General features: G+C 56.5%; 1 long non-coding RNA gene across 1 annotated transcript; it reads right to left on the bottom strand.

Moving 5' to 3' along the window:
- Window positions 1–3,851: 3,851 nt before the first annotated feature.
- LOC131493678 (uncharacterized) lies at window positions 3,852–5,813 on the bottom strand. The gene is made up of 3 exons (XR_009252797.1): window positions 4,918–5,813; window positions 4,314–4,538; window positions 3,852–4,225 (listed from the first exon to the last, which is right to left on the bottom strand). It is a non-coding gene; the product is annotated as an uncharacterized LOC131493678 (long non-coding RNA).
- Window positions 5,814–7,740: the final 1,927 nt, after the last annotated feature.

The raw sequence follows: 7,740 nt of genomic DNA on the forward strand, positions 1-7,740 counted from the left end.
ATTGTTCACTTGTGAAATGGGTTCCAGCCTCGAAGCTCTCCCGTCAGCCGGCTCTGGGCTCCTGGCTCCGGGGGCGGCTGGCTCGAGTACCGGGGTCCGGGGCTCTGGGCGGGAACGGGGTCTGAGATGTAGGAGGGGAGTAGGCAACGCCAGGGGGTGGGGGAGCACGGGCTGGGGGGGGGGGGGTTGGGATTTGGAAGAATCCAGCCTGCCAAAGTGGGGAGTGGACCAGGCTGCCCTGTGGAGGCCCGGGAAGCCTGGCCCCCCTCTGGGGCAGCTCCAGGGGCGAGCCCCTGGCCCAGAAGCCCGTGCTGGAGGCTTTAGCGCCCACATCCTGGTTCTGGTGGTGGTAGCACATCACCCCTGCTCCAGACAGGGGTCAGTTTTTCTTCTTGCTTGTTTTGGGTTGGGGGCGGGGGGAATGCAGGCAAGCAGTGTGACAGATACCCTCCAGGACTGGCAAAAGGGGCGCTGGGAAGGCAGAGAGGAGAGGGTCTGGGCTTGGGGAGGGCTCGGGAATGACCGGTAAAGAGGGAGGGGCGTGTGAGCGCGGGGTGGATCCACGAGGGAATGAATCGGTGAGTGTGTAAGCGAGTGAATGAGCGAGTGAGTAAGCTAGGGCCCAAGTCGTATTAGCAAACACTTATGCAGCACTCGCTGCCTGCCTGACGTTGTACAAAGCGCTTTACTTGTCTGAACTCAGTCTTCACCGGAACTTTATGATGTAGACAGTATTATTACTTCCGTTTCGTGGAGCAGGGACCCCCACCCCCACCCCAGGCACCCCAGGAGAAGTTAAGTCAATCGCTCAAAGTCACACAGCTGGTATGCGACTGGGTTGGGACTTGAACCCACGTAGGCTGGCTCGAGTCTCTGGGTACTAAGTGGGTGCCTAGCCCCAGGGCTATACAGGAAGTTGGTAGCTGAGGGGTGGAAAGACGGATTTTGCGTCTGGACCTTGAGGCTTCAGGCTTCACGGCATTCATTCATTCATTCGTTCATTCCAGGTGTCTGCTCGTTACTTGCTCACTCATCCACTCACTGAATGCTGGCCTTGGGAGAAGGAGGGGTGAGATTAGTAAGATTCTGTTCTGCCCTGGCGGAATTTGTCCGTCAGGGCTTGGCTTCAGTGCCACCGCTTCCAGGAAGCCTTCTCTGACTTCCTCTGCGGAGGGCTCACAGGCTCCTGGGCTTCCCTCAGTACTATCTGCTTCCTTCCCTAGCTGGGCGGTGCTTTTGTCTCTGAATTCTTGGCATGCCCCGGGTGCTCAATAAAGGCTCCATGAGCAAAATGTGGCCACTGAGCCTCCTCCTGGGGACTCCCTGCTCTCTGCCACCTCCTCTCGTCACTCCAGCCAGGAGGCTCCAGTGTCTGGGTAGAACCCATGGGGTCCCTGTAATTCCCCAAGGCCTCCCCATCAACTGGCGGCCACTGTCAGCAGGGCTGGGACTCGCCTCTGCCCTGGGAGGGAGGGAACTGGGCCCGCCCTGGCTCAGCGACCCACAGCAGCCTCTTCCTCCGTTGGCTAAATGTTTGTTTTCAAATTCCTGAGGCCTGCGTCACCCCACCCCTGTCCCTACTGGTCCCTGGCCGGCTGGGCTGCCCTTGCTTCCTTCCTTGCTTGACCAGGGTGGGGTGCTAGGCCAAGTCTCTCCTGCTGCCCGCCAGCTAGGGCCAGAGCCCTGAGTGGGCTGACATCGGTGAGATCAGAGACAGCGCCCTCCCCAGCCCCCCTGCGTAGACTCTTTTCTCTGCGGGGAACAGTGGTATGGGATCTCAGCCATAGCCAGGACTGGTTATCTTCTGGGCGGGGTTGGCTGGGTTGGGGAAGCCCTGAGCTGGGCACTGCCCCCCCCCCCCCCCCCCCCCGCAGCAGGCTTGGTCCCGGCCTGGGAGCCCAGCAGAGGGCAGACCTAAGTCCAACTCACCGCAGCGGGGCGAGTGGGTCTCAAACTGGAACTGTTACCCGTGGGAATCACCCGGGACGCGGGCAAACACGCAGCCTCCTGGGCCCCGTCCTCTGAGCCTCCCCGGTGAGTCTGGCGCAGGAGGCCCACACGGCTGGATTTCAGCTGGCTTAGGCAAGCAAACTTGGCCTCTTCCGGCAGATCTAGCACTCAGCTGCCCTGCAACTGGCCTCCTAGAGCTCCACTGTCCAGTTCTGGAGGCACCGGCCACAGGTGCCTATTTAAATTTAAATTAATTGAAATGAAATGAAAGCCGGTTCCTCAGGGGCATTAGCCGCATTTCAGGTGCCCAGCAGCCACTTGTGGCCGGTGGCCATCGCGCGGCCCAGAGCAGATGTGGAACGTTGCCATCCAGCCATCAGTCGGTCCGCAGAACGTTCCCTTGGACAGCACCGTTCTAGAATGTCAGCTCCGTGAAGGCAGAGATAACTGCTTTATTCCTGCTGTCCACAGGCTCCAGTTCGGTGCCTAGGACGTAGCTGGGGATCGATAGATACTTTTTCAATTAATTTTCAAGCCCCGCATCTGGCTCTCTGTTATCAGCACAGAGCCCACTTTGGATCCTCTGTCTGTCTGTCTGTCTCTCTCTCCCCCTCCTATGCTGTCTCTTTCAAAAATACGTAAACACTGGGGCACCTGGGTGGTTAAGCAGCCAGCTTCAGCTCAGGTCGTGATCTCACAGCTCATGAGTTTGAACCCCGCATCGGGCTCTGTGCTGACAGCTCGGAGCCTGGAGCCTGCTTCGGACTCTGTGTCTCCCTCTGTCTCTGCCCCTCCCCGCCTCACATTCTGTCTCTCTCTTCTTCGAAAATAAATAAACATTAAAAATTTTTTTTAAATAAATAAACATTAAAAATATATATATTTAAAAAGAAAAAGAGCTTTCTCAACCTCCCAAACTCAGACTCTGGCCCCATGAAACCGTAACTCCTCATCAACAAACAGTTTTGAACAAATGAGCAGCCTTGGCCAAGTCACTTCCCCTGCTCTGGGCTTTAGCTGTGTCATCTACAAAATGGGTATCATACCAGTTTGTCAAAAGGATCAAACGAGATAAAGTGTGTGCTTAGCACAGGCCCTGGCACACAGTAAGTGCTCATCAAATATTAGCTGTTACTGTGTTATTACCCCATCGGGAAGGGGAAGTTGAGTGTCCCACACCTCCCTGCTTTCTGAACTCTGCATTCAAGTAAACAGAAACAGGGACCACTGTGGGTGTGAATCACATGGGTGTGTTTTGTCTCCAGGGTGTGAGCCACTATTGATCCTTTGTGTCCCCAGCCAGGCTGGTTACCCTGATGACCATGTTTGCGTTTCCCAGAGTTCTTTCACCAAAGGCCTCCCTTGCGATCCTGCAACAGCCCCGAGGTGGGGAGAGGTTAGAAGGGAACCTTATAGACGATGTCAGTGTGCAGATGGGAAGGCTGAGGCCCAAGGTTAACACCGGAAGCCGGTGGCAGAGTCAGGATTCCGAGCAGAAATCTTTCCAAACTACCCCCTGACTGGCACACGGGAGTCATTGGCTGAGTGGATGGATGGATGCTGTTAGGCTGATGAACCTTTCTTTTTAAAATTTTTTGTTAATGTTTACTGATTTTTGAGAGAGAGAGGGAGAGAGCGCGCACGAGCAGGGGAGGGGCAGAGAGAGAGGGAGACACAGAATCAGAAGCGGGAGCCAGGCTCTGAGCTGTCAGCACAGAGCCTGTTGCGGGGCTCGAACTCACGGACCATAAGATCATGACCTAAGCAGAAGTCGGCCACTCAACCGACTGAGCCACCAAGCGCCCCACAGGCTGATGAGTTTTTCGGGGTTTTTTTTTTTTGTTTTTTTGTTTTTTTGTTTTTTTTTTTACAGCTAAAGGGACAGGCTCAGGGAGGTTAAGTGAGGAGCTTGGTAAATATTTATGGAATTGATCACACGGTGCCAGAGGTTAGGGCGAGCTGGCCAGGCGCTCTGAACCCTGTAGTACCTTTAATCCCTGCCCCAAGGGACAGCCGGGACAGTCTTCTTGCACAGGATGGGATGTTATTATGGTGGAGTAGAGAGAGAAGCTAGCTGTTGGCATCGAGAGAGAAGGAAGGAATTTCTTTGGCTTTGGCGTCAGCCTCAGATCCGTGACAGATCTGGAGACGAGGGTGTGGTCTTGCAAATCTCCGCAACTTTCTAAGCTAGGGACCCTTCTAGAGACATTGTCTCTAAAAGCTGTGGCTGGCCTCCAGTCAGTGGTGAGCTGGTAAATGTTTCACCACCGGCTGTCTGAAAGGAAGAAACAAAGCAAACCAGCAAACAAAAAAACCACAAAATCTTGGTTTGTGTCAGTTGCCAATTGCCGTGGTGTAAATACACTTGCAGCTGAGTTCAAAGCGCCAATGAAATCGGGCTTGCAAAATCCATGAGCCTTTAACAGCCCCCTCTCTCTGAGCCAGTAGGAGCTAGGTCTGTGTAACTCAGGCAAGACTCTTCCTCATTCTGTGCCTCAGTTCCCTCATCTGTAAAGTGAGTCATTTCCATGTTCCAGCCCAGAAGTGAGGAGATCAGCAAGGCAAAGGGGACACCTTTGAGCCTCTGGCTGGCTCATGTTGGCAGGGACCCGGAGGGCAGAAAGGAGCATCAGCTGGGGGGACTGGCACCGCACCCCCTTCCCACCCGGGGCTCCTGGGCAGCCCGATCTTCCTCCCTGGCCCCAGGCCCAAGGATTCCAGAGTGGCCCAGTGGAGGTGACCAGGTAGCCCCCCCTGTCCCGCCCGGCCCTGCGGGCCACTTTCAGAAGTGGGCAGAGGGAGGGCAGAGCAGCCCAGTGGTGATGACAGAGTTTGCTCAAATCTGGAAAGACAGGCTTACCCGCCCCTGTCTGGCTAATCCCCCTCATGTACCCTGGCTTACCTCCTGGCACCATGGAGAGGGGAGAAATTCCCCTCTGCCACCCAGGCAGCTCCTCCTGTTCCTACCTGAGCTCTGGCAGGACCCTGGGCACCCAAAGGGGCACAACTTTGACGAGGGGGTGCCAGGTCACGGGGACGGTCCCACTCCGCATCTCTCCTCTTGCTTGTGGCATCGAAGGCATTTGCAGCCAGGAACTAGTGAGCCTGGAAGTTAAGGGGAGGTGGTCATGTTGAGAAGGGTCCGTTGAGAGGGAAGACTGCATTGCTGAACAGGTGTTCCAGAACTTTCTTTCCGTGAAAAGAGATGAGAACACAATAAAATATTAGGGCAAGACGATGCCTAGTGAAAACGAGCCTTCTGCTACAAAGACGGGGAAACTGAGGCCAGTGAGGGAAAAGGTCATGTCCACAGTCACACAAGGACTGAGAGGCTGAGCTGGAGCCCAGGCCCGGTCCCTGGATGTTCAGTCTCTCTTCTTTGCTACCTGGTGAGTGGCAGAGGAGCCAGAAGGTGGGGACCCAGTCACAGGCTGTCCTGGAGCGAAAGGGCGACCAGCCAAGGCCTGCCGTTTCCCAGGGGGTGCTGGTGACCGCTCCGGGGAGATCTGTCACCCCCTAGGAAGCAGACCCCCCCCCCCCTTCTGGAACACCTAGGGCCTGAGAAGTGCAGTGACTATGAGTCCGGGGTGGGTCGCTCCCCTTCCCGACTTGGGGACGATGCTGCCCGCGAGCGGGGAGCTAGGCCTGCCAGACTCTGCTCCCATTTTCTCCCTGATGCCTTGGGCCAGTCACAGTCCCTCCTGGCACCAGCCTCTCTGGCTGCAAAATGGGAGGTTTGGACCAGATCACCGGTTGACAACTCAGCTGCAGAATTATTTTCAAATGCCTGGTACAGAAAATGGACACATGAAGGGGCAGGTCTGGGAGAAGCTGGCGCTTAGGAAGGAAAACAGGAGGGTCGAGGATTTGGACTCCCTGGAACGGACCCTCAGACCTCCCTGGGCAGAATTCCTGCATGGGACCACAGAACCCACGGGGAGCTTCCTCCGCAGGGTGGGGTGGGATCCCAGGAGCCTGGGTCATACCCTGAGGGAGGAAGTCAGGTGCTAGTCCAGTCTCCCGGAAACCTGGAGAGAAAGAGATAGAGAGAGATAGAGACGTCAAGAGATAGAAAGACAAAGACAGAGAGATAGAGACAGAGACAGAGAAGTCAAGAGATAGAAAGACAAAGGGGGAGACAGGGCAAACCAAAAAAAAAAAACAGAAAAGGATGCACACAAAAAAAGAGAAATATTTGAGAATGAAATGGAGGGAGAAGGAGAGGGAGAGAGGGAGAGGGGGAGAAGGAGAGACACATGTTTCCACTCAAAGTTCTTGTTTAAAATAAAACCGAACCAACAATCTCAGCGGCTGACGGTTGGCCGGAGCCCAGGCCCCAGGCAGAGTGTGACCACGGGCCTCCTGGCCCCCTGCCTGGAACTCAAATAATGACTGCCTGGGGCCTGATCTCAGCCACCTCCGACAGAGCCTTGTCCCCAGACAGTGGTTCAGGCCTGAGGGTCCCAGGAGAGGCCCCAGAGCCGGAAGAGCCCCCAAGGCCTCTCTCAGATACCACCGAGGGGGATGCCTCTGCCAGAGCGTTTTGGCCATTCCAGGCGGGGAGCAACCAGCCACCAGGAGGCCTGGGGCTGAGGGCCAGAGGGAAGCCTGAGAGGGAACAAGCTCAGATTTTAACCTGGGGCCCGGTCAGCAGGGGTCCAGCACCACCCAGATGCTCAGGGTCTCTCCACCCCTCCTCTCAGTGCCTGTGGCCCCAGGCCCAGGGCACTAGGCTGGGAGTGAGCCATGTGCCATGGGCATTCTGGAGGGCCTTCTGGAAGGAAGAGTAGGCAGGTGGGTGAGTCTAGGGCCTTGTCTCCCAGTACACCTGGCCAGGCTTGCCCAGAGCCCCCTGTCTCTCTCTCTCTCTCTCTCTCTCTCTCTCTCTCACACACACACACACACACACACACACGTATATTATGCACTCAGAGCCAAGACTTGATCTGGCCTAAACCCCATGTACCTGGGCAAGAATAAAAGTACTTTAATAGCAGCTTGTATTTGTAGGGCACCTGCTGGGCCCTGGGCCCTTCCAAGCCCTGAATGCATCGTCTTAATGAATCCTCAGGCCCCACAAGGCCTGGAGCCATTATAATGCTCTCTTTACAGATCGTGAAACTCAGGCTCAGGGGAGTTAATACACTTACCCAAGCGTCACCAGTAAGACGCGGGATTTGAACCGAGGTTTGCTCACCTATGCAGTCCCACGCCCTGAGGTAGGAGGAACTTCTGGGGTGTGGGGCCAATCCCCCTGCATCCCAGAGCCCGCGGAGGGGGCACAGTCCACACCCTCAGGCCCAGACTCCTGTCCCTTCCGGAGCTGAGAGAGGCAGGTCTGAGAACAGCTGATCCCCTGGGTTTTGTTCTTGGCACAAAGGAGTCCGGATCCAGGCTTAGTGGTGAATGGCGAGGGGCCCGAGGGGCCCGCAGCCCCCTCCCGCGGGTCGGCCTGGCAGGCTCTGCGCCTGCCGCTTCCCCAGAGCCCCTGAGCCCTCAGCTTCCTATTCAGAACCCCGGCTCAGCCCCGACAGGAGTATCAAAGGCCGGCAGATCTAGGGGGATTACAGGAGGCAGTGGGAGGCTGGGGGAGCTGGGCTGGAGGCAGCCCCAGGGGCTCCCTACTATGTGTTGGGCACTTCCTGGTCTTGGGTACTCCTCACGGCCACAGGCAATGTGGGTGACGACGGGAAAAGGAAGGCTAGAGAAGGGAAGGGACTGGTCCAAGGTCACACAGCAAGGCTGAGGCAGAACCAGGGTGTGAATCCAGGTAACCTGGCTCCCAGTCAG

The sequence above is a fragment of the Neofelis nebulosa genome, chromosome 2 (assembly GCF_028018385.1).
Source record: "Neofelis nebulosa isolate mNeoNeb1 chromosome 2, mNeoNeb1.pri, whole genome shotgun sequence".
NCBI classification, from domain to species: domain Eukaryota; kingdom Metazoa; phylum Chordata; class Mammalia; order Carnivora; family Felidae; genus Neofelis; species Neofelis nebulosa.